This window comes from Thunnus maccoyii, chromosome 1, assembly GCF_910596095.1.
Source record: "Thunnus maccoyii chromosome 1, fThuMac1.1, whole genome shotgun sequence".
Classification (NCBI taxonomy): Eukaryota; Metazoa; Chordata; class Actinopteri; order Scombriformes; family Scombridae; genus Thunnus; species Thunnus maccoyii.
The window spans coordinates 30,133,772-30,157,785 of NC_056533.1; the positions used below are offsets into that span (position 1 = coordinate 30,133,772).

Consider the following 24,014-nt stretch of genomic DNA (forward strand, 5'->3'; position numbering starts at 1 on the left):
ACTGATTGGAAGGAAAGATCCAGTTTGTTCGAAACGCAAGTAACCACGGACTCCAGTATGTTGCTATAAACATACTATTTCTATATTGGTTACACATGTTTAATCAAAAGGCGTATGATGATAAATTTGTGATCATTTTGATTGAATATCTATCGGTATAGTACTGCCAGGCTACGTCAACACTTTTATATACATGCTGTGAAAAAAGATTAGGCTGTCTTGTAAGAATGTGTATACAAGGCTAAAAATATGACACATTCCCATTAATAATTGAGCACAACAGGACTCTTTCACAGGAAGTAGTAGTAAAAGCACAGGTGTCACTAATAGCATTTATGATGACTCAGTTTCATTCAAGTGCCTGAGTACATCATGACAGTGTGACCACGTTAAAGGCCTGGCCTATTTCAAAGGAATAGTTTTGGGAAATATGTTTATTGGCTTTCAAAGACTGGAGACAGGGGGGAACAGTTACCCTGGCTCTGTTCAAAGTTCAAAAAATATGCCTACCAGCTGTAACTTCTGGAGTCTTGTTGTCGCTGAGAGGAGGTGAGGTGGGGATATTTTTGAATTTTGGAGAGAGCCACGCTAGTTGTTTCCCCCTGCTTCCAGTCTTTATGCTAAACTAAGCTACGCCAACCATCTATTGGCTCCAGTGCACAAAGATGGTCTCAATCTTCTCATCTAACTCTTGGGAAGACAGCAAATGAGCAAAATGTTGATTCATTACTTTAATATTAGCAAAAATAGCACAGTGAATATATTGAGTGGCATGTGAAATGTCACACAGAGGCAGGTGCTTGAAGGAATAGTTCAACATTTTGGGAAATGAGCTCATTTGCTTTCTTGCGGAGAGTTAGATGAGAACATTAATACCGCTCTCGTGTCTGTAGGGTAAATATGAAGCTACAGCCAGCGGTTGGTTAGCTTAGCTTAGCATAAAGACTGGAAACGGGGGGGGGAACAAACAGCTACCCTGGCTCTTTTCAAAGTTCAAAAAATATGCCTAGCAGCTGTAACTTCTGGAGTCTTGTTGTCGCCGAGAGGAGGTGAGGTGGGGATATTTTTGAATTTTGGAGACAGCCACGCTAGCTGTTTTCCCCTGCTTCCAGTCTTTATGCTAAGCTATGCTAAGCTAAACTAAGCATCTACTGGCTCCAGTGCACAAAGGTGGTCTCAGTCGTCTCATCTAACTCTTGAGAAGACAGCAAATGAGCAAAATGTTGATTTATTACTTTAATATTAGCAAAAAGAGCACAGTGAATGTATTGAGTGGCGTGTCAAATGTCACACAGAGGCAGGTGCTTAAAGGAATAGTTCAACATTTTGGGAAACGAGCTCATTTGCTTTCTTGCGGAGAGTTAGATGAGAACATTAATGTCGCTCTTGTGTCTTTAGGGTAAATATGAAGCTGGTTAGCTTAGCTTAGCATAAAGACTGGAAACAGGGGGACACAGCTAGCCTGGATCTGTCCAAAGGTAACAAAACCCACCTACCAGCACCTCTAAACCTCACTAATTAACATGTTACATCTTGCTTGATGAATCATAAACAAACAGAAAGGTAAAAGCATCAAGTTTTATGGGCTGGACTATTTCTTGGCAAACAACAGCACTAAGAGCACTGGTGATGTTCTTGTCTAACTGTCGGGAATATTTCCCAAAATGTCGAATTTCTTTAATAAGAGCAAAAAGAGCAGATTGGGAGTATTGAGTGACATGTCAGACAGAGCAAGGTGCTTAAGAAATACTGGAATAAGAAATTATTTGTCTTTTCATGGGAAATTACACAGTTATGTATCATTGCATAGTTAGAAAGTGTGTCTGAAGAATAAGCAGACAAAATAGAAATCCTGTGTTTCCCTAATTAATTGTTGGCTATTTAGCAGAGACCAGACTGAACTGAGAGCTGTTTGAACTGACCGTCTAACGCTTTGCCCGCTTTAATGTGCCGTTTTCTTGCCAAGCATGAATTAGCTTCTAGTTTTGCTTTGTAGTGGGCTGATAATGATATAGTGGTGGATGGGTGGAGGTTGTTCATTTCCTAAACGCACTCGGGATTTCAGTAGCGAGGAGGTTAAAAGGTCAAACACTCAAAAGTCTCTTTCCTGTCTCAGACCTGGTTTCGGTTGCTGAGTTATCGTCATGTCAGCTCACAGATATTAACTCAGTCTGACTTCAAATCAACTTTACATGCTGGAGATGGTGGTTAAGAGCAGAAACGAGTAATACAAGGCTGTATTGTCACACCATCTAATTAGACACAAAAGGAAACTGTTTTCTTTGGGCAGGAGTTCACGAGATGTAAACAGGCTGTAAAACTGAGACATCTGTATTCATTTTTTACTTTCTTCCACATTTGGTAATCTTTAGTCCACACGGCTCAGAATCAAGAACTCATGAGGGTCAAAATTTGCCAAATAAATGTTTGGCTCATCTGCTTTAAGGGTTGAAATGAAATGTTATCTTTAGCCTTCTTTTGTATGGATGTGATCAAGTTGTGAGCATGTGTGTGTAGAATGATAATGAAAGTCTATGTTTGTGCTGATTTTACAAGGATACAAGGTCCTTTACTGTCATCTCACTACAGTTACATTTATACTTTTCAGTTCAATGCTACATACTGTATGAAACTACGCTTCCCAGAGCTTTGGTGAGAGAGTAGTGTAATACAAGAAAAGCATTTAAACTATAGAAGAATTTAAAATTTAAGAAGAATTGAATTTTAAAAGGTTTAAAAAATATGCAGAAACAGTCAAAGGTTTGGACACACTTTCTCATTCAAGTGAATGGCTAATATACAATAATCCAGAAATACAGGGTGTATTATATGTACTATATTATATGCTCTGTGTCATAGTGTCAAGTAATTAAGTACATTTACTCAAGTATTATACTTAATTACAATTTTAAGGTACTTTACTTTACATAAACATTTCCATGATAGGCTACTTTGTTCTCTGCCACATTTAATAGGCAACTTTTTACTCGCCTATATTTATTTGGCAGTTATAATACTGTGCAGATTCAGATTTTAAATATAAAACATATAATGATCTTATAAAATATGATGCAGTTTTATAGAATAAACTGCCCAGCAGTATAAACAACAGTTCAATGAGCTTCAACTCAACTAGCTACAACATTAAAATCCTGGATGCCACTTTCTCATAATTTACTTTACTTTATTAGTATAAGTTTAAAAAATAAATATGTATTCAATTATTTATCAAGGCTCTTTCCTTATTTGTAAGGAGCCATTATGTCTAATGAGTACTTTTACTTTTGACACTTCAAGTAGCCTACATTTTCCTCATAATAAGTGAAAATTTAAATTAAGGACTTTTACTCATGATGCAGTATTTTCACACTGTGGTAATGCTACTTGTACTTTAGTAAAAGATCTTCCTCCACCACTGAATATTTTGAGTCTTGGCTGACTAAAGCTTCGAATTGTTTATTTCTTTAAAAGCCCCTGACAGACGACAGAAACAAGAAAACAAGTCACTTTGTAGTGTGTCATTACATTTGAATTGTTCTCCCCTATAAACTAAACCTTTAATCACATCACCAAGATCTCAATACATCAATACATTAAATAAAATAAAGAATCCTTTATCAAGCCAGAACAGACTAGATTAAGAATCCAATACATTTATATAACTGTACATCCCCATCATTTGAAACAGTTTTTATTGGAGATTATGTACCTAGTTGACCAAATATGGTTTAGGGGAATGAGTTTTTCAAAATTCCTCTAATCCTACCACAGCAGTTAATTTCATTTTATAATCCTTTCAGAAATGTCTTGTGTGTCTGTAGCAATTGTCAGACAAATAAAACAACAACAAATTATATTACAGTTAAAGACAGTATAATGCCGCGCAACACAACCACAACTTCACCACCAATGGAAAACCATACAACAAAATTTAAGCAATGATAATTTGTTCAATATCATTCTACTGGAAGGTATGAAGGATTTCTGTTGCACTCTTCTGTAAGGACTACCTGAAAAAATCACAAAAATGAATAAATCATGAAATCCTAATTGGTTGTGATGTTCCCCCTCTTTTAATCACTGACTCTAACCTTTTGATGTTCAGGCAGAAAGAGACGTGCCTCGTCGCTTCACCCTCATAACGTCCTCCCCTGCTGTGCAGTATCCTAATTTAATTGCTGCCCTCTTTTCCTCATTAAGCATAAGTTTAGGGTTTAAATGCAGAGCGTTGTCTTGAAATTGTCTAAAGTGTCTGCTTTCATCACAGGATATTGGAATGTTTGCATTTCTGTGATCTCAGGCTTGTCGGATGATGACTGCCTCTTTGTGTCTGAGCTTTGATGCAAATTCACAATGACTGGAGGTTTTCAGCATTCCAGTTTTTAATCTCCTGGGAAGTGCTCCTGTTCACCTGATCGGGGTTATTTGGCTTTGACAAGCTGCAGAGAGGTGCTTGTGCATGTGTGTGAGAGAGAGATTTTTACTGTAGATTGTGTGTGAATTAATTCATGTGACATGTGTGTGTGTGTGTGTGTGCAAGCACGCAGGCATCTCACAGACCTGACTTTCATGGCCTCACTTCAGAGAGAGCTTTCCCTTGGCAAGATATCTTGCCCTTGGCAAGACCAAAGGGAAATATTTATAAATCATCCACACAACAAATATTGAAGCCGACCTGCGAGGTCAAAGCCATTCGATGGACACCCTTGCCAGAAATGTGCAAATACACCTCCACGTCCGCCTGACCCACCGGAGCGTCCCTGGAACCACATCTCTGACCCACTTAGCTGACTTAGCCTATATATCACACACACCGTCGTGACCTTTTAATACCAACATGCTCCCTGTGGGATTGTGAACTGCTGCTCACTGGAAGATCAAATGTAAACATCTGGTACTTCAGCAATGAAACAACCTCCAGCATCCAATCTCTGCAGCCTTTCTTCACCGTGCTGCATCTGCTTTTTGTTGCTTCTGTCGTTGGTGTCTGACCTGTCTGAGCACTGCTGACATGTTGTTAGCCTGCTATACGCTTAATGGGAGTTCCACTTCAGACATGCTTTAAAGAACTTGAACATGTGGATAATTACTGTATATTCACCTTATCGTGTTGCATTATGGCATCCCAACACACTAGCCATGCATATTCACCACACTATTCCTCATTATGGAAGACAATATGATTTAGATGTATATGAACGTGCACTCGGAAAACTGGTGTGTTTGCAGCTTGACATGACCGCTGGACATACGTGGGAGGAATTGTGTACTTGTGGGTGTATAGCTGTGTATATGACCTGTTTGAGTGGTTATTTTATGCATTCAGGGCAACAATATGGAAATAGTAGAGTAAATCCTTTTTGATTACACAAATACAACATATGGGTCAATAGTGCAGCCCACATGGTGCGAAATATGGTGAAATATGTCTTCAAAACACATTTACATAACTAGCTCAAAGGCTATTGTCAGTTATAACCAAGTGGTTTGCAAATGGAAAAAACTGGAAAATTACCATTAACTGCCAACATATTAGTCAACATAACATAACATGTTTTTTTGAAAGTGCTAAAAAAGTCTTACAATTGTGTTATGTGTAAAAACAAAAACAAAAAACAAAAATAAAACCCAAAACACACAGTTTATTATATTGTTTGTTTTTAATTTTACTTATGACATATCAGGTTGAATAATAAAGAAAGTAGAGCTGCAACCATTAGTCGATAGTCAATCGACAGAAAATTAATCAGCAACTACTTTGATAATTGATTAATCATTTTAGTAATTTTTTAAGCAAAAAATTCCCAAATTTGCTGATTTTAGCTTCTCAAATGTGATAACGTCATGCTTTTCTTTGTCACACATGATGGTAAACTGAATATCTTGGGGTTTTAAACTATTGGTTGGACAAAACAAGACATTTGAAGATGCCATCTTTGACTTTGGAAAATTATAATGTTAAGTTTTCAGTTGTTGTTGTTGTTTACATTTGGTGTGCAATATTTCAATATATTTCAAACTCAAGACTGGTACAGTTTATGTGAAAAATGACCAGATACCAAGTATCATTCAAGGATGAGGTTTTGTTTTGTTTTTGTACATGAGGTATAATATTGCCTTTAAGTATGAGGACAGTTTTGTTTTGTATCACTTGGATTTGAAATGAACAGTGACAGTGAGTTGGAAGTGCCGACACCCAAAATAGATTCAAACACCCCCAAAACACTTTAAAAGTCAACACATTAAAGAAGTTTTACACTACATATGTGGGTTTTCTGTATTATCTTGGCTAGTTTATGTACTTATTAACTCATAGATAATGTCTTATAGCAGCAGTGTCAGTCTCAGCCAGCAGAGGACAGCATATCACCATCTGTTCAGCCCTGATGTAGGTGAGATCCCTTCTTCAAAGCAACAAAATGCTAACAGTGCCACTCCCTTCAGAGAGGGCTGTGTGTTTTGATGTGGGTGAGTAAAGATCAGGGAACTACCATCCACTTGTACTGCTGTAGCCACTAAGCCTTTATTTATTTATGAAATTTTTCAGAGATTTCATCATTGTTGTACTACATACGTACCCCACTTTTTGCACGAATGCTGTTTCCAAATCTGTGACTGTTTGGTTCATTGCAAAATGCTTCCAGATAATGATTGTTTTTGACCCTTATTCACTCAAAACAAAGATCAGACAGTGTTAGGATGATATTGACATGCATGGATGTTGTGAATAACAAGGCCACCTCTGAGACCAATTCACTGAAAAATATGATTTCTGGATACAAGAAGGAAAGGAAAGGGGTTCTTGCGGAGAAGAAAGGTAGTAGCTGAACAGAGAAAATGAAAGGAGTTCTCATTTCCACCACTCTTGTTATTGCAGCCTGTTCTGGCTGTCAGAGGACCTGACTGAACCTTGACCTCTCTGCCAGCAGCATGAGGAAGTGGTTAGACAGACTCATAACAAGACCTGGTGCAGCTGAGTACTGAGAAACTGAAGCTGCGGGGAGAGAAGTGCATGTTCCCTTTGAGTTTGTTTTTGGCACGACCCCCTCAAGCCACCACCGCAGTTCCTGTGCCGCACAAACTCTCTCAGATTGTCTATCTACGATCAAGGTTCAAGATGTCTGCTGCCAATCCGGTTATACAAGTACAATTGCATGAAAAACTCTGGCAGGGAGGTTCCATTATAGAAAAACAGCAAATATATATATATAAAAAGACATATAAAATATAGATTCAAAATATAAAAAGCAATAAAAATATGTATATATATATATATTTTTTTTTTTTTGACATACATATGAATATATATAAAAAGCCAGAATCAAGGCACTAAAAGGGGCCACATGTTTGTGTGTCGACCTAACCGCATCTCGTCTTTCTCAAAGAGTGAGTGACCTCATTCTCTGTCTGAATACCGTGCTCTCATGAGAAAAACGGCCCCCAATCCCATTAATTCAACCACTCTCCACTGACCATGTGGGTGAAGTGCGGATGGATAAACCAGGCTGCTGCTCCATTGCACTCGGGCAGTTTCACGCTCATAAACGCAGTCAGGGCTCAGTGAAAGCACACTCATCGTTGAACTCCCGCCCTTCCAATCCTTTCTTGTTGTTGTACCAAATTCCCTCTCTCATCTTTCTCTCTCTCTGTCTCACTCACACTCAGCACTCTGGAGGGGACATGCCAGATGTCAGTGCTCCGTCTTGGAGCAATTAAGCCGGTTGTTATGATGAAAGAATTTATTTGCCATTTGTTTCTCCTGCTCAAGTCTAATTGAGTGATTGAGATCTTAATTAGATTAGTTCTCCTTTTTCACCTCCATTGTTTCTCAGACTCTTTAATCTCTCATTTGTATTTTACCTCTTCAACGTTTGAGTTTTCAACTAATTACTGCAGAACCACTCGTGTTACTGCGCTACATTTTGTGAGCAGCAGTGATTTTCCTTGCATTTGTTAATGTCTGGATTTTACCTCTACTCTGGTACTTTTACACCTCTTAAACCATCTACACACTCACATCCCACATCATCTCCATGACGTGCTGGTCAAACAGCGGAGCACCTTCAGTCAGAGACTGTTAACAGGAAGTCATTCCTGCCAGCTGCCATCAGTCTGTACAATGACTCTCCTCTGTGTCGGGACTCCTCTGGCAGTGAGGACAGACTGCTCTGGACTTTTCTTTTATTACATTATCCATCACATCTGTTACATTTCAGATTAATCTGCTGATAGTCTTTAAAGTACTGTCTGTATATACTGTCATCATATGTATATACTTTGTGTAAATTATTCAAGTATCAATATTTAGTCCATCTGACATGCCCTAATGCACAGTGTAATGAACAGTGTGTACTCAGCAAATAGTCTATTATAGTTAAGATTATAAAATTTAAGCTTTAATTGTATTTGCTTCTTTTAACTAATTGTTTTTGTGTTTTGATTTTTGTCAAGTCGCTGCTGTAACACTTTAATTTCCCTTTGGGATTAATAAAGTACTATCTGTCTATCTTTTCAATTATTATTGAAGCGGCTATACTCAATATTTTTATATTAACAGTCGATCGCATGACTGTATGCGAAAGGGGTCGTTCGTAGAGTCAAACCCACAGAAAATTTTCACCTGGTTTTGCCTTGAGCTTTATGGAGCGTTTTAATGTCTTTCAGCTCATTGTTTTGGTTTCTGGCTTTCAACTTTACTGTTTTGGTTCACTGTTTCCAGCCACAGCCACAGCTGTTTTCACTGAAGAGACTCTGATAAATCCACTGTACAGTTTATGCCCAACACTAAACGGCAAGCAGACAAAGTTAGCAACTAGCTGGTGAACATAGTGGGGCATTTAGATATTTTCCTCTGGCATTGGTGAGGACAGAGAGCAGAACTCAAAAACAGAACTAAAGGCTGATAATATGACAGTGTTGTGTTTACTGTTTGTTTCCGCTGCCCTCAAGTGGCCAAAAAGTCAATTATTTCAGATGTAAGTATAGTATGAACGTTATTCATATAGTTGTTGTTTCATATAAAGTACAGGTTATTAAAAAAGTAATTAAACCTACTTTATTTAAACGTTCAGTACATTAGCTGATTTTATTGGCCATTTGGGGGCAGCAGAAACAAGCTGTGAACACAACACTGACATATTATCATCTTTTTAAGTTGATAGGTCTCTATCAACTCCTGAGGGAAATATCTGGCTCTTTAGCTGACAAATGCTCCACTATGTTCACCAACTAGTTGCTAACTGTGTCTGTTTGCCGTTTGGTGCTGATCAAGTGAGTGAGCACAGTGAGTTTTTAGAGATTTTTCTGTTTCATTTTCTTTATGAGAGCGATGAGAGTGAACCAAAACAGTAAAGTTGCAGCCAGACAGCTAAACAGTGAGCTGAAACTCAATATAAAGCTCCATAACGCTGAAGGAATCTGCAGAGTCAAGTGATAATTCTCTGTAGTTCATCACTATGAGCGACACCTCTTACATTACACATCATGTGTCATTTGATACGTTGTTATTATAAAACATATTGATTATAGCCACTTTAATGAGATACTTGCAATGATGAAATGTCATGTACTGTACAGCACAATTATTCACAATTGCACAAAAGATTAGTTAGGATTATTATATTAGTGGGAAAATTTAAGAATATGCATAAAATCTTGATTATCATCAATAGTTAACTCATGCTAGTGTTGAGATTTAAAGTTAATTTTTGATGTTGGAAACAGTTATTTCACAAAAAAATTCTTATCTGAAGGTCCATTTACTAGTTCTTTCTGGAACTTTTATCTGTGAAACAGCAGGGACCCTGGTGTCCGTTTCACAATAACAATTTGTGAGCACTCCTTACACACAGATCGCAAATGCTGCCAGTGTCCTGTTTCACAAATGATTGTCACGAACAAATTGCAGATACATGTGGGAGTCCTGCAGTACTCTTGAATGTTCATACATGGATATGACACAAGTATGGTGTTTCTTATGATTAGTTAAATGTAACAAAATTAACATGAGAGAAAATTAATTCATGTTGCAAATTTGGTGAAACTGGCTCCTGTGCAAGAGACCAAATGTACACCAGAAACAGACAACATCAGTTATCTGTGAACACCAGACCAAAACCAGTTACAACATCGACTGGGGAGGGGTCAAAAGTCATCAACTGTGGAAAGTCAGTGGAAAGGCAGAGAAAGATCAAGGTCATTCATGTCGGTTGAAGACCATCTTTGGACAGAAACAGCGATTACAATCCCATATTGCTCTCACCTGGTTTGTTGGCAGGTACACCTTCATGTGGTTCCTAATTGTAAAATCAAATGTTTGCAGAATTTTGTGTCATAATAATCATACTTTTGGAGGCTTTAAGTGACTGATTATTTACTAGTACATCATTGCATCAGCCTTTGCAAAGGAGGGAAGCTTGTTCATAAAATCAGCCCACAATGCTTCAGCTTCCTGTCCCACAACAGCTGCTCAGATGATTGTGAGAAATACTCAGCATGGCGCCTTGTGGATTACAGCATCCATATGTCTACCGAGATGGAAGTAAACCCTGTTTGTGCGATGATGATGCTGCTTGTTCCTGAGATGGCCATCAGGAAGTCTTTCCAGTCTTTGCCTGGCGGTGTCAGATTATTAGATACTTAAAATTTTCCCTGAGCTGTCACAAATTCATTTTCTTTCTATTGCAGTTTGTAAACAGCACTCTGTTCCAGAGCCGTGCAGAAACCCGCCAAGTTGTTTTGCATTCTTGTTCTTGGCAAGGCTGCAGTTGGGTAAAAGCTATAAATTATTTATCCATCGGTTGTTAGCAGAGATACTCTGGATGCTAATAAACTCCTGCAACGTTTGATCTCCTCTGTACCTTTGTGCTGAAAATAGTTGATTCTGACTGAGCTGTATTTCAAAGGAGCTCCGTCACTTTCTGTCTATTTATTGATGTGTAATAGGCAACTGGTGTGTGCTTGTCTTGTTAGAAAGTCAAGTTAATGAATACTTCAGTCATAAGAGAAAAATGAGTAAAGCGTTGTGACTTTATAGGTATATACAACATGAAATATAATCAAAATACTGAGATTTAGTACAGTAGTCACCTGGTTTTGCAAAACAGTACGTGACTTGTCATAATTAAAGTAATTATGGAAGAAAAGACGTGAGGGAGCTGATCTGAGCTGTTTTCTGCTCCTGCAGCTGCTATTTTATTCTTACATAATGATGCATATGTATGTATGTTTATGTATGTTTTTTTAAAAACAGGAAATTTATTTCAAAACTATATTGTATTGTCAAAGAAGCATTTTTTTTTAAATTGGTGTAAAAACATTTGCTGTGTATTTTAATAGTGACAGTTCTACCAGGAGGAGAGCAAAATAAGTTTATTGCAATACTAAAACGTAAGAAAGACAAATAGTTTTGGACAGTAAAATATCTTTAACTGGGTTAGGGTCAGGGTATATCAAGCATGCAATTAAAGATCATTTATATTTGGAAGCTGCGTAGTGCAACCACAGACTTAGCAGTTGGTCACTGAGCAGCTGAACTGGAGCAGATGGAGGTTAAGTGCCTTGCTCAAGAGTATCTCAGTGGGGACAATGAGGAAGGAACACTTCCCCACCGGCCACAAACTTCTGCAATCAGTCGTGGCCTAATGATGAGAGTTGCAACAACAGAAGTCAGTGTTGCATTTTTTCATGACTATCTTCCTGACTTTTCTTTTCTTGCCAGTAAATGTTCAGTTTTATTAATATCAAATATGTTGATATCAGGATGTCCTCCCTGCTGCCATCATGCTGACTATGTTGTCTTGATTGTTTGATCTTACTTGCTCAGTATGAATGTGGCAGATTACTATGCATATGTGGCTTTTAACCAGTTTTCAAGATGTTTGATGTTCTGACCACTGACTGCAGAACAAAAGGTATTGTATATATCACTCCTCCCCGCACCTCTTCTTTTATTGTATCTCCTGTTTTCTTTGCTCACTCCAGGTGAATGCACTATATTGTCCTGTGCACTTGCAGAGTATTATTGTAATTTCTATACTAAGATTAAATCATTTTCTTGATTTTTTTTCTTTTTTTCCCCCTTCATTGACATATAGCCTACACTCACCGAGCACTTTATTAGGAACACACATGCAATCTATTGCAATCCAATTTAACAGCTCTGCTATAAATTCAACTTTTATGAAGCTTATACATTTCTGTAGGTGGGTGTTGTTGTTGTACTGGAGTGCACTGAATTGAAAAGTGTTCCTAATATTTTGTCAACCCATTTAACATAACCTACATAAGGGTGGCAATATATTAGGAAGTTCCTTTATCACAAAATAGTCCATCTTACAGTTTGCAGAAGAAAAAACTCTGAGTTAGGGGGAGTTCAAAGATTTTAAACAAAAAACAGGTATTAATAGTTTTTACAGCCTTTGGATGAGAGGAAAATTGTTTCGAAACCTTCTTTGTGAAAACCAAGAAGTTAGTAAATTTGCTTTCATGCATATGAAATTTAGCCAATAACATTTAAAGATGAGTAATACACAGACGAGAATTCAAATTAGTGTTATCTTGCTGTGGCTCAGGGGGCAGAGCAGGTCGTCCACTTATCGGAAGACTGGCGGTTCGCTTCCTGGCTCCTCCAGTCCACATGTCGAAGTGTCCTTGGGCATGATACTGAACCCCACATTGCTCCTGATGGCAATACCAAATAAAATAAATTCAATTTTGAATTTGACATATGTCCATATGTTGGCCCCTCAATAAGCAGTGAAAAAAAAAACTGGCCTATGGTTGAACTTAATTGCTGATCCCTGATTTACACGAATGTTATATTCTGACATTGTCTTTGTCACATTATAGTTAATTTGAATAGCCATGTTACAGTCATCCGTTTCCCCTTTTTATTGAGTTAATTTAAATTAGTGAAACAGTGCTCATCTGGGTTGTAACAGTCACTAACTGACACCATCAACGGCAGAAAAGTCTTATTGGTCAATTCCACTGAAGGGAAGCCGAGTAGCTTAAGTTTGCATCATTTCCTGAGGAAAATACCAATTATCAGTCTGGAAGATGTTTCCACAGAGCCATGATGTGGCTTCTTGGAGGCCATTTTAATCAAACAAGCGGGAGAGATTGCCAGCTAGCAGTAAGTTAATGTGGAGATGTGGAGTTTTGGGGAAAAAAAACACATAAAAATTGCAGTTAACTGTGAATCCTCTTTTAACTACTGAGAACATGTGACTAGATAAAAGAAAAGGTTGGGAAACAACTGGACAATTGGGCATGTAAGCTAATTGTCACAGTTCTGTGACTCTTGAGACTCTAGAGAGAGTCTGACTCTGTATTCTTTGGTTGCCGTTCTCCACCGGTCCTCTGGAGGCCCTCGGGCTTTTCTCTCTTTTTGTTTGGACTGGACTGAGTGGGAGAAGACTGTTTTGAGTTTTGTCTTTAAAGACTTCTAGCTTTATGTCATTTGGGTTTGCTCATTCATGTTATTTGAGTTGTATCTTTGAAGGACTGTAACTGTGTGACTTACGTTTATGTATTCTGAGAGTTTGTTGTATGCTGGGTTGTAGTTTGAGTACTGTGTTTTCTGGATTTTGGTTTGCTCTGTGTTTCCCTTGCGTGTTCCTTCACTCCTCCTGTGTTCATGTGCTCCTCCTCTCAAGAGAACTAGATACAGCATCGGAGGCGTGGCCCCGTTCATTTCTATGACAGTTGCTCAGTGGCACACAAAGCCAAAAAAGTTCAACTTTTTTTGCATTGCTTCTGCGTCTTTGGGGCCCATAGAACAAGCACACTAGCGACTTCCACCGGCCGAGCTGGCTACGTCCGGTTTAGTCCTCCGGTTAACGTGAATGGGGATAAAACAATTCAATCATGCAGTTCTTCTAGACTTTCCAAATGTGATTGAACCAAATGGATCAAATTCTGATTCTGAAATGAATAATTGTAACGCTCAAAAATATGTATCCGCTTTACAGACGTCTCTTTCACAATGTAAGTCTTTTTGGGCCCAATAGCATGATGTGACGTTGTAATGGGTTTCCATAATTGTAATTGGCCACTATGACAAATTGGCTTCAGTAGCTCAGAATAGACAAACAAAACACTGGCACTACAGAGGGCCTTTTGAGTTTTTTGCAAGTTTCGCGGCCACTGTAGGTTCTCCTACATACTTGGAAGGGCAGGGGAGGGGTATTCAGTTGGTTGCAATCTGCAACCTCATTGCTAGATGCCACTAAATCCTACATACTGGTCCTTTAAGTACTTGAGTAGATGTACTTAGTTACATTCAACCACTGGGGTATGGTCATATTTCTCAATGTGCATTTTTCCCCTGTTTTGCACTTTCTTTTGGTTGTTACCTTGTGTTTTATGATGCTTTCAAGTATTTGATTTTTATATCGGTGACATATAAATTCTCCTGTATGAGTGTAATTGGATGAATTAGTTTTGCGACACGTTTCCCCAGGGCTGTTGCTGTGGTGCTGGAGGTTTTCATATTGGCTCCATGAAAATTTGCTTCTATAGAGGGTAATAATGTGTATTGGCTTAAGGGATGTAAACATTGTCACGCATGCATCTCATTCACATAATTATTCACCTGAAATATATGGCTTCAAGGGGAACTTGCTATTGAATAGGTAGTCACGTTCATGTTTTCTCCACAAACAACATATGCAGATACACATCAGAGAAACATTCAAAGCAATTGGTTTGTGTCAGATTGCTTTACTTTTCTTCAGCTCCTGTTTTATGGTTTATGCTGCGACTACACAACTGGTGCACCGATGTTTAGCTGATAACTGCTCTGCGTAACATTTCATAAGTAGAGATTGTTTGCTCTGAGCCATGAAATTGTCAGTTTTTGGTAAAATTGGATCGTGAATAATTTTGTCATTTATGTGTCTTAGGGGCTGCTGTATATCAGGTGGACTTTTGGGGTTTAGATTTATCCATCTCAAGTGACCAGATTGTATATTCATCTTGAGGTTTGAGCAGATGCCCGGCCTACCCATAGCAGATTCCACATAATCGCTTATGCGGTATCTAATGCGGTGTAAAGTAAGGGAATGTTATTTTTGTCACTCCCCAATCTCTGCTGTGCTGAGCATGGAGTTTGCTTGCTTGGAGTGATGAGTTCAATGCCTAGAAACCATATCAACCCTACATATTCTGCATTCACATAATAATCTTTTCCAAGTATATTGGCCAACTTAAATATATATATATTTCACTGAGATGTTTTTGTAAGTCTACGATAACATTATACCACTTTCTCTAAAATTATTTCCTTATGTGCTTGTCAGTGCCGTCACTCAGAACCTGGGGAACTCTGCCACAGGAGCTTGAAACGGACAATCAAACCTTTCACACTCTATGAACTTTGATGTTAGTGTTACAAGGTTAATGTCACTGTGGGCCAGAGTTCAAAAATAGCAGGTCGCTGCAGGCTGTGAATGGATTCATCAGTGGAAACCACACGCTTAGTGAAGCAGGTCTTTATAATTGCCCATCAACACTGACGCACCGCCTGTTGATGAACTCTTTGCTGCTTACCACAAGATTTTAAATAGGAAATGGAAAAAAAATTTGAAATGATTACAGTTTAGCTCAGTCACTCAACACTCAATCACGTATTGGTGGGTGTGGGGGGGGGGCAGCTCTATATTAGGTGGGAATGCTAAGTATTGTCAGCATCTGGTTGATTGTTATTGTAATCATTTCAACACATTAACACGCCCCCACACACACATGCACTCCCACCACCTGCATCCTCCACCCTCTTCTCAAAATCTAACAATCATTCAGTTCAACCCAGTCAGATTGGCTTAATACAACCACAAACTCCGAGGGGAAATTACTCGCAAGTTATATTTCTTCAGCTGGGTATTGGCAGACCTCCATGAATAGTGTTTTCCCCTTAAATACGTATTTCTTATAAATCAGAGAAAAAAAAGGAGGACGGGAGGGGGATTACCGTTATTAGCAAGAGTAAACGTTTTAGAAAAAGTAATAGTGAAATATTACCGCTGTGAAGGGGTGCTAAGAGACTTATAAAACCATTCAGCTTTTTCACCAAGGTCAGAGGTTTTTAACAGCAGAACTTGGACAGTAGCACAGACTGTGCCACCTGTGCATATATACTACATAACACTTCTGCATACACATGACAGAACACAATAAAATGTCTGTGTAGGTTCTGTCTTGTGTCAGAGTTTCATGAGGTGTGGCTACGTGTCTGCTTCCTGTGCTGAAAATTATCCCAAAGAACTGAAGGCCTGTAGTACATTATTAGAAGTACTGGGCATGTAGAAGTAGTTTATATGTCTTGAAAAAAAAAAACATGAATAAAGGTATAAAAACCTCCCACACTGTATTTATAAAACATTACTCAAGGGAATCATAGCTTCATACCTCTTTCACTGATTTTTCCTCCCTTTTATAAACCATGTGCATAAATTAAAATGTAACAGTTAAAGCCACAAAACTTACCTCCAGTAAGTTATGGTGAAGGATGGGTGGGCAAGAGGAGACTATATACCTTGAGACATTATGAATGTGTCTACCACAGAGACTTTTGGGCTGTTTTATGGAAATATTGGATATTCATTTTTGCATTAATATGATGAGGTTCCTTGATTTGTATTCAATTAGCTAGATTACCCAAAAACAGATATTGGACATTCCTATCTGGTTAGTGTATCATTATATTACAATAGATATCAATACTGTGTTTGTGTGATGTTGTGGTTAAGCCAGCGTAATCTCATCCCAAACAGTCTTGCCAGAGAGAAAGGAAAAGAAAAGTTTAAAGATGCCACAAAACAGACATTATCTGCTGGTCTGCAGCTGTTTACATGACACGCAGAATTTACTGTAGAAGGTAATAATCTCTCCCTGTGTCTCTCTGTGTCTGTAGTGAATTTGCATGGCAAGTATAGCCTGGAGACCTCTGCTGTGACCCACAAGTAAATCATAGATGCAAAACTATTTCTGGCAAAAGTAACTGAAAAAAAAAAACACACACAGGATAAAATACAAGACATGGGACAGTTGGGTTCTTTTTAACACATCCTCTGTTATGAGGGATAGTGCTGTACTAAACTAGAGGTAATTTATTAAACATAAACAGTCTACAGAGGGTAAAACAGTGCTCAATTTTCCTTACCTATTTTCTCTAGAAGGTAATATTGTATATTGGCTTTAGGGATGTAAACATGATTGTCTTGCATACTGCCCATTCACGCATGTATTTATCTTTAATTTTGGCCTAAAACTAAACTGTTATGTCCATTATACATACTGCTTGCACGATTTAACGTCAGAGGTGAGGAAAGAGATGTATGAACTTCAACAACAAGAGCCTGATGTCTTATGGGTAAGTTCTTTTATCATGCAATGCCTAATGTTACTGCAACAATAACAAGTTACATTAGCATCAGGTATTGGCAATAGTGTGTGCAATTTTCCATTTCACCATTCAACCATTTATCATGTCTTCATCTTTAAGTTCAGGCCCTGCTGAGAGGCTCATGTACAGTATTTAAAAGATTAGGAGCATATTAATGGTAACACTGAGCAGTGTTTACATCAGTGTAGAAAGATACTAGCAGGTTTTCAACTTAGAAATTTGACATAAATGGCTGTTTTGGCACTTAAACATTTAGGAAGCTGGACTTCCGAATAAGATCTGATGATGAGAAGGGATTTTTACTGGCTGTCAACTCTTTGTTTGATTAAAAGACTTAAGTTTGATTAAAGTCAGGAAGCCTGAGCAGCATGAGCCTTGGGAGTCTGAGCTGCCGGCAGCTGGAGAGGTTGGTTTATGCTTGTGTTATGGATTTGTATAAACTCTGATATGTTACTCCTCTTTTACCGCAGAGGACCATTTTGTTTATGGCCTAAGCCAAGCAGACCACCGCGTCTGTATTCGCAAGCTCCTTTCTCCATGAGAGTTGTAACAGGCCAGAGCCGCTCCGGAGAAGTTTCTGTCGTGTTTTGAGCCCCAGACAGAAAACGGCACTCTGGGGAACCACAGGCATCCATAAATATTCAGGCTCAGAGAAGTTTATAGAGTTTGTCGTTAAGGATTTATGGTGGGCTGCAGAAGTGGTCATGGAGAGGGGGGTTTCAGACCCTACTTGAGGGAGGGTTTGCGCTCTAGACTCCTCAGAGGGCCGTGCCTGGTGTTGAGAAACAGAAATATGTGTTAAGATTCACAGATGCAAACATCACACCCCACCAGTGTGAAAGTAATTAAGTTTGACTTTGTTTGGAGGGTTTAATATTCCTGTCGAGTTGTTGCGTCATGGTGTTGGCCAATCTCACACTGCTACATTGCTTTCTCTCTTGTGAGGAAAACAATTTTGTGGATTGCCATCTGTTCAGTGGTTTAAGAGGTTTGGAGGAAAACCCCAGGACAATGGGTTGTCATGTCTCTGTCTGTCTAGTCAACATTACATTGATGCATGTGGGCTTCATGATTCAACGTGTGCTCACTTTAAATTATGCACCACCAAAAACGCTATAAGAGATTTAAATGTTAATTCTTTTTAGCTTTGAGAGTAATACATACAAAGAAAAAAAACTATTGAATACAGACACTCACAACAGTCCTCATTGTATCTTTTGTATGAGGTTTAAAAAAAGGAACATGACATGCCTGCGTTAGTCAACTTGAATTTTCAGCTCTTGTTTTTGTATGTGTTTTTTTGTGTGAACATGAAACTGCTGTTAAGTTTTGCGGAACATCATGGGTTTGGGTCAGCATATTTGTCTTTCACAACCTGCTTTCTACTTGGCTGGATAGAGACCCGGGTGTACTCACCACAACCACATGATGCTTAAACCAATACCCAACATAATGACTACTTCATCTTGCATTTCACACCTACGTTTTTCTCCTCTTTATACTTCCCCTTTCTCATTTCTCTTTTTGTTCCCCTTCAACTTATACCTCTCATCAGCCTCATTTAGATCATAGTCATCACATCCCCCCTCCCACTCTCTCTTTTTCTTACTCCATCATTTCTCTTTCTCTTTGCTGAACTTTCGGTTATATCCAGAGGTCTCTGTGCAACCTCAGCTTCCCCCTTTTTTCTGTTTTTTGACTCGCCTGCTGCTGTGTCATTTCAGTACAACTTTAGGCCACATAACCAAGCTTCATTGCAACAGCACCATTTCCCTTCTAAAACCTTGAGTCATTGGTGTCTCCACACCGCACCAAGATAATAGCAATTTCAAAGTTAAGGTCACGGTGACACCATAATGTCCAAAAACATTTTCTCTATTCTGATAGTTCTGAAGGCTTTCGGGAACACTTAGTGTAGGGGTTAAATGCAGAGTACTATCTGGCCATTGTGATGTTACAATGTGCAATGTGAGTGGTGTTACCATCACAGTGAATGACGGGTAATTTAGAAGATGGACTCTCTTCAGAATATTGAAGGCAGCTGTTTAGATCTAAGCTTGTTGGCCTGCCTCTAGGCAGAAAGGATCAGTCTGATCGGTCTCCCCAAGGCTATAGTTACTGCGAATAGGTACCATATTCTGTTTGCATGTATAATGTTTTTTAAATATATTTTTGAGACATTTTATGCCTTTTACTAGATAGCGACAGTTGAGAGATGACAGGAAACAAGGGGAGAGAGACGAGGAACGATGAATCGGAGTCGAACCACAGACTTTATGTGGCATGCAACTTAATCCGTTGGCCACCAGGGAGCGCCACAACTAATGATGATGTTCATTGTCAACAATCTGCTGAACTTTTTTTGACAGATTAGTTTGCCTACAAAATGAAAATGAAGGTAAAATAATGAAAAATGGCTTCTTCAGATAACTTGTTTTGTTGAACAGTCTAAAACCTAAAGATATTTAACTTACTCTCACAGAAGACAAAAAAGCAGAGAGCAGCACTGTCCGTCTGACCTTTTGTGTACCCTGTTGCCCTGTTAGTAAACTAGGCTATTGTTGTCTTCATGAGCACAAGCTGGAGAAAACTAGCGTGCCATGCTAAATGGATAATCGTGACACCAAACCATAACCATCTGAGAAACAATGTGAGGTAGTATTTAGGATTTGACACCCTAGGTGGCAAAATCGTCAATACAATTGAGGCTGTTTACTGACTTTGTAAAATGCAACTCCCTCACAGTAACATTGGCTTATCACTTCTTGAGGCACCATAGATGAAAAAAACTGTGTTAATTCTACAAAGTATTTTAGGATAGGCTATGTGAGTTAACAGTAACAAATAATGTGTTAGTTCAAATTTGTACTGTAAACATGTACATATATGTGTGATAGAAAGTGTCACAATCTGCCCCTCAGTCCCTGTCTGCAGCCACACACTCTCATCTCCAGCCCTCTGCACTGCTCTGTGTCTCTGTCTCCAGCCCCGGCTCATTTCTCCCGGGTCATGGTACTTTCCTCCAACTCCCCAGACCTGCCATGCTCAAGCTGTCCACCAGATGCCCTCAGACTTTCCCTCCTTTCTCCATCTACACACCTGTTCCCACTTCTCATCAGTCCTGCAGTTACCTGGCCTTTTCCACCCATTCCCTCATCAGCCACTCACAACTTATCCCAGTCCACTTCCATTGTTCTCTGCCAGATTAAGTTGCCTTATGCTTCATGTCTTGCTCTCTAGCCTGTGTATCTGTGTTCTGGTTATCTGTAGTACCTGAGACCTGTTATTTGCCTGTTTTGGACCTTGCTTGTTTAATAGACTTTTGATTCTTGCCTGCTCCTTGTCGGATTTGTTTGCCTGTTTGGACTGCCTTCTCTGGTTTTGACCCTTGGCTGCCTCACCACCTGGTAAGGCTTTATACCTCCATTTTTGTGTATTAACTGATTGAAGTGTATCAAACTCTGCCTCAGAGGTCCTTCCCCTTTACCCCTGTTGCCCTTCTTGTACCAGCCATGAAAGAAAGAGAGCAGTCTGAAGAAACTGCAGGGTTCACTTCTTCTTTCCACAAGCCACACATCCCCAGTAGTGTCATGTGACTCCACCAGCATCACAATAAAAAGCAGGAAGCTTCATTTCCTATCCTGCCAACAAATTGCACATCCGTCCTCCCCTATCTCCACAAGCACTCAGATTTAAATAAAAGAGGACACTGAAACAAGAGTGATGTTACAAGAGAGTAAACAAGGCTGCCATGCGAGAATCCAGCTGCATTTTTGCAATATATGAAAGGAAAATGTTGATGTCTATCTCTGTGACAGATGGGGTTACAATAAAAGCAGGGCCAAAGGAGGTGGGGTGGTTTGATATCAGTACAGATAAGTAAACTATTTGGGAATGCGACAGGCATGAGCTGCTCCAGACATTGCTTGTTGTGACAGAATTCTTGGCATCTTATGTGGGAATACTTTGACATATATTTAGGAAAAGATTTTTCTAGAAAGAGATGGTGCCTGATTTGCTGTCAGACCAGCAGTTAACACATTAACATATTGTCCCAGCAATTATTAATACATCCTTTCCTGCTGTAGCTATTAAGAGGAGTGGTATCTGTCCCTTGCCTTGGCTAGTTGCATTTGTCTGGCACTCATTAGTTCTAGTCTTGATATTATGCAGGAGAAGTGTTTTTTGTGTCTGTGTGCACATGTGTGGGAGTGTGTTTGTTTGTGTTTGTGCCCGTGCATGCGTGCGTTCATGCATTGAATCAATTAATCCACTTGAATGTGTGGTTGGATTGGTTTGCTAACTGCCAATTTGGTAAGAGGAAGCATCAGCTCTGAATAATCCAGTATTTATTACACAAGAGAGGAAACCAGTACTGATTAAGGGGAACTGTAGACTCTTAATGGGTTAACATTATGCATAGTAAAATGGCCTTTAGCACCCTGAGCTAAAGGGCTTTCAGACTGCTGTGTGAAAGGTCTCATAGTTCATTATTAGTAAAGCTAATGGGACTAACTAGAGGGCTGTTTTCTCATCTGTGTCATTAGTTCCTCTTACACAAGCCCTCGGTGTCTGTACGCAGGAGGACTGAAAACAGGCTTTTTCTGCTTTTCATTAGCTGTTTTTTTTTTTTTGTCTGGCAGCCCACAGTGAAAATAAGATATTTGATGTTGTTTTGCTGTCTTTCTGTCTCTCCTGCACCCACTCCTCCATTGCTTTTTTCACACTCAATCATGCACATATACAAATGTGCACCCACACACTCTTCCTCTGTCAAACATATACACAACCAGAGTGGAGGAAATCAGGCAAACTGTCCTCATGAATTCTTATTAAAGTGAGATTATTGAAATAGCAATCCTTGCTTTTCCATGTCAATCATTGCACATTATGCCAGTGGTGATAAAAGCATTTACTTTCCATCTGGCTCGTAGGCCAATTACTCCTACAGCTTATAACACACATTGAGCATTGAAATTCAGGTTCTGGACCAATCTGGACAACATGTCTGGCAGTCTGTCTGGATTTAATATGAGATGTCAATTAAGACAGAACTTTGACAGGTATCATGAACTGATAAGGCTACTGTTTTCGAACATCATCTGTTCCTGAGGGGATATGAATTTCTCCAAAGCTGCATTCATTTATCTACCTCCCTCACTTATCACTTACCAGCTATATTTGCACAGAGAGTATATCCATAAGTTTTCAATTTACATTTTTTCTGTGTCAGTAACTATATTAAATGTTGTGTTGTTACACTTGACAAGTATAAATTCAAATGTGGCATAAAAGACTCATCTCATGGATGAATCTTATGGATTTGCAATCTACTTTTTTTTCAATAAATGTAACTACAGGCATGTATTAGAGAAAATACATTTGTTGCAAGCATTATCACAAATATATAATGTTCGTACTTTAGAATCAGATATAACGCAGCCTCCCAGGCTTCTTTAAAAAAAAAAAAAAAAAATCTATGTAAGTGAGTTTAATATAGGAAAAAAAAAGAGACCAACTAAGCTCACATTTTTAAAGATGTTACTTAAGTGGTATATTTGACATCAATCAGTGATGAATAAAATGTTGACATTCAAAAGTTTTGGTATTAGATGCAACAGCTGCATAGTTATCCACATATGGTTACAAACTGCTGATAAGTCACATCTGACCTTATGAGTGTTACTGCTGACAGCTCTAACGTACGCGTCACAGACTGACAGCTGCCTCACAGCCCTAAATCCCGGAAGCCCTGACTCAGAACTTTCATTCTGATTAGCTTAAAATTACCATATAATACACTTGAATATTTAATAGGGAGATACAGACAGCTTAAACAACTACTAGCTAGCTACTCATCTAAAAGGGTGCACTCCAAAGCCCAACTGGCACAGTGCCAGTTTGAGCTGGTGGGATGTGGTTTCTGCACCATTTCAGTTCACCACACAACAGCACATACCATTTATGAATCAAGGGTGCTGTAAAAACAAAATGCCATGTGTACCAGCAGTATCAAAATGCACAGATTTCCTACAACTTGTCGCTGCTGAATCAAAGTAGAAGAGGTACTTCACTTTCTCTACCAATGCTTAAAAAAAAAAAAAAAAAAAAAAAAGACATGTAAGTTTACAACAACATCCCCACCTCATTCTGCTGTTTGATTATCAGCTGATGGAAATATAATGTCATATGTGCAACATCATATGCACTCCATTTCAGGTTTCAAAGCTCTTGCTGCTACATAACAAGTAGCACCCTGCATGGGGCCAACCACCAAATGTATGCAAGATGATTACATAGATCATATACACAGAGGAGGACTTGCCGGTCTGTTTTTTTTAAGAGTAAAAAGATGCAGTGCACTCCCTATGTTTTCAAACATCAAAATTATTACAGAATGGTGTACCTTCTATGACAAAAGCATCTTGGACTAAGCATAAATGGTACAGAAACCGGCAACAGAGCATTTTAACCACACAGCTTTTTATTGTTTCACCAAGCTAAATAAAAGTTATTGTAGTAAGTGAAATCAGTGGTCGTTGGCTCAAACTTTCATTGCCTCCAACTCGTTAAGACATAGTTTATTATGTAAAGTTTGATTAAAATC

The 24,014-nt window shown here is 38.8% G+C and overlaps 1 protein-coding gene across 1 annotated transcript in view; it reads left to right on the forward strand.

The window, feature by feature from the left end:
* The first annotated feature begins 20,564 nt into the window (after window positions 1-20,564).
* Window positions 20,565-24,014, forward strand: part of LOC121899386 (transducin-like enhancer protein 3-B) — a 121,149-nt gene continuing 117,699 nt past the window's right edge. Inside the window, exon 1 of the mRNA XM_042415170.1 lies at window positions 20,565-20,814. The gene's annotated coding sequence lies outside the window, so the exon portion shown is untranslated. The remainder of the gene's footprint in view (window positions 20,815-24,014) is intronic.